The sequence below is a fragment of the Podarcis bocagei genome (assembly GCF_964188305.1).
Source record: "Podarcis bocagei genome assembly, chromosome: 4".
Classification (NCBI taxonomy): Eukaryota; Metazoa; Chordata; class Lepidosauria; order Squamata; family Lacertidae; genus Podarcis; species Podarcis bocagei.
This window is the reverse complement of record NC_138128.1, coordinates 1,576,710-1,580,340: the sequence shown is the minus strand read 5'-3', so window position 1 is coordinate 1,580,340 and position 3,631 is coordinate 1,576,710. Positions and strand designations below refer to the sequence as shown.

At 49.7% G+C, this 3,631-nt stretch overlaps 1 long non-coding RNA gene across 1 annotated transcript; it reads left to right on the top strand.

Moving 5' to 3' along the window:
• The first annotated feature begins 294 nt into the window (after positions 1-294).
• On the top strand, positions 295-3,247 carry LOC308585191. The gene is made up of 2 exons (XR_014007133.1): positions 295-425; positions 465-3,247. It is a non-coding gene; the product is annotated as an uncharacterized lncRNA (long non-coding RNA).
• The last annotated feature ends 384 nt before the right edge of the window (positions 3,248-3,631 follow it).

Sequence of the window (3,631 nt, the reverse complement as noted above, 5' to 3'; positions counted from 1 at the left end):
TTTTACTTTACCTTTTAACTCATATCTCCTCTCAGTCTCCTCTTTTCCAGGCTAAACATACCCAGCTCCTTCAACCACTCCTCATCAGGCTTAGTTTCCTTGATCATCTTGGTCTTCTGCCCACCTTCCAGCTTGTCAACATCCTCCTTAAATTGTGGTGCCCAGAATTGGACACAGTATTCCAGGTGTTTGCCTGACCAGGGCAGAATAGAGTGGGACTATTACTTCCCTTCATCTGGGCACTAGACTTCTGCAGATACAGCCTAGAAGAGCATTAGCTTTTTTTGCTGCTGGATCAGACGCCACGGTGGGCCGGAGTGTGTGCGCACGCAAGCGCAAATGCTATTTCTGGCGCTCCTTCAGGCGCAGAGGAGGCGTGCGCAGCTTCCCATTGGCTGCGGGCGCCGGGGATCCCTGAGCGGGCAGTGGGGGTCCATGGGCCGCTTGTGGCCCATGGGCCTTAGGTTCCCAACCCCTGTCCTACCCACTCCTGGGATGAAAGGCCTAGAAAGGAAAGTGCCCTTTGCAAAGGCTGCCCCCTTTGCAAATGCCATCCATGGGTCTCCCTGGGCACATCCCATGTCTCATTGCCAAGGTGAGCTTCCCTGGCTGCAGCTTGCAACGAGAGCCGGCACCGCTGGGCCCGGGGTTCCCAGCGAGGCATGATTTGTAGCATTGGGGCGCTTAGCTGAGATTGTAGGACCTCTCCGCCCACCCCTCAGGGAACTTTGCACACAGCTGGGGAGCTGGACCCTTTCGCCTTGGGGTGTTGGTTCCTGGTCTCCGTGGCTGATCCCCCTTCAAGATATGTGGAGCACAGTGGGAGGCATTATGGACACCTGAACCTCAGGAGGAGCTTCTGCTGCAAAGTGCCTCCCGGCCCCACTTTGGTTGGAGGCGACCCCCCACCTTGCACACTTAAAAGCACAAAGTTCCATGTCACACACACATAAACCTGCCACTTACATTGCTTCTGCCTGAAGACAAGAGTCCCCCCCAGTTAGCAAGCAATACCGCTGCCCATTCCCTCCCCAGCATTAAATGTAGGGCGGCTTGCGGCTTGCCTCTTCTGCAGCTCCCGGGTGGAATCGACACACACATAAAAAAACGCTGTGAAAATGCTCTGTTTTAAAAACACATTGGATTTTGCCTCGCTCTCTGTCGCCACCTAGTGCCACCTTTGTATATTGCACTTTACAACACCTTTGAAGCATTTTATTTGTAGCTGAGTCCCCGGACAGGGAGTTCTGCCTCGGTGCCTCCTTCCGCGTTTCCGTACTGTAGTACCTTTCCCCAAACTACCTTCTTTGGCAGAGGAATAACCAGCAGCTGCTTCTCTTCAGCCGCCATTCTCCAATGTAGCATGTGGAGGTTTGGCTTTGGAGATTCCAAGCTGGAGCCCACCCTGTCCCATCCCTTTCCAGGAGCTATAAGGTTTCTCGCCCCTAAAGTTGCTTCCATGCTAGGACTTTTTGGCCCGGCTGAGGCTTCCCTTTCCCCTCAACCGTTTGCAGCCTTGCGCTAAAATAACAGCGCTTTACTCTGCAAAGCTCTGACTACTTCACGCAACTATTTAATTTGTTGCTTCCTGCTCCTTGAGACAGGGTGGGTGTTTTTACTGGTTTCCTCTTTGCACACTCTTCCAATGCCAGCCAACCAACCTTTTCAGGCTGCAACTGAGCAATCTCACAAAAAATGTGAGTGTGCAAAGTCTTGGGGGGGCTTTATCACTAGGGTAGAAGCAACCTCTAGCATCAGCAGCTAGGCTTCTAAACGGCACACTTAACAAGACAACCCCACCTGCAATAATCTGGCTTGGCTTTGTTTTGCGGTTCAGCCTGTCCTACTTCCCAGGTTGTGTTGTCTGATTTTGGCACCCTGGATTCTGAATGTAAAGGGGGGACCAGCTCCTGCCCCCCTACATCTATTGCGCCTGTCTCTCTTTCCTACTAGATTTGTAAATTTATTGTTTTCTTTCGAAGCAGGGTTTGAGAAGTCAAATCGGAAATTTTCCTGGGACAGAGGAGAGCAAAATGGAATAATTGGGGAGGTTGTTTAATACACCCTCTGAAGGGATCTGGCGTTTTAGAAGGCTGTGCAAAGCTGGAGAGTTCCTGTGCATCAGGTTTTTAAAGTGCTGATTAAAAGATCTAGATCTCTCCAACAGATTTTGTCAAGGCAGTGAGCTCTGTTCCCGATTCCCCCACAATTGCTGTGTTTTGCTTGGCAATGTAATGTGCGACTGTAGCTTTCGTTTTGAATTAAAATCTTGATACTTCATAAATGTCCAAACCAATACTGCACAGCGCCTGTAACCCAGAGGCGTGCGTGTGTAAGACATCTGGATGTACAATGAGCCATTTTGCCTTTAAAAAATGTTATATATATATTGTTTTTCCAGCTTGGGTGGGGGAGCCGCTGGAGAGACAATGGCTTGGTGCGTGTCTCTGCTCTCTGACCCAATGCCCACTGCTACAATTATTGTCTTAAATGTAAAATCCATTTGCAAAGTTGTGGAAGGTGTGGTGAGTTTAAGCCAAAGGGAGAAGCACACACTGAAGTCGATGGGGGTTGTTGCATTGTGTGCAGAAACACCCTCACCCCCCCCCTAAGGCACTTGGATGGCTTAAGGTCAAACACAAGGACTTTCTCAAGATTCTGCATGGTCCAAAGCTCATATGCGTGATGAAGAAACCAGCATGTGCCTAATGCAACGGGGCCCGATAAACGGTTTTATGTTTGCCGCTGTACTTCCGATGCAGATTTCCATGGGCTTCCAGGGTTGTCTGAATGAAGCCTTTCCAGTTCAGCCAAGCACTACAGACCTTTGCGTTCCTTCCCCATTTCTTTCTGTTTTCTTTCTATTTTCAGTTGAAAACTGTTCTCCATGGCTTGCTTTCTGTGCAAGGCCCTCGCAGACTCCTGGCCTTTGCTCTTCTCCTTTGCCATTGCACAGACGATGCATCGACGTTCTTCCAATCTGTTAGAAGTAGCAAAAACCAGCCTGGCTGCCTTTCAGAAGTTTTGCACTACAGTTCCCGTCCGCCACTGCAGCCGCACTGGGAGTTGCCGTCCAAAACATCTGGGAGCGCGTCAGGTTGGCGGAAGTTGTGGTGGACTTCCTATCTTCACTGTTCTCTGCTGAGAGACTGGAAAGAGCGCTGTAATGCTGGGGCAGGATTCGAGGCTGTGTTTTCCTTTGGAGATGGCAATGTTGGAATAAATAAAGGATTGGCATTTATCTACAGTGTGTGTGTGCATATGTTGCTGTTGCTCTGTCATTGGCAAGTGAGTCGCCATGCATTTTCCACTCTTCAGGAACATGGGAAGGGTGTGTGTGTGTGTGTGTATACACACCGTATTTTTTGCTCTCTAAGACTCACTTTTTCCCTCCTAAAAGTAAGGGGAAATGTGTGCGTCTTATGGAGCGAATGCAGGCTGCGCAGCTATCCCAGAAGCCAGAACAGCAAGAGGGATTGCTGCTTTCACTGCGCAGCGATCCCTCTTGCTGTTCTGGCTTCTGAGATTCAGAATATTTTTTTCCTTGTTTTTCTCCTCCAAAAACTAGGTGCGTCTTGTGGTCTGGTGCGTCTTATAGAGCGAAAAATACGGTGTGTGTATACACACACAT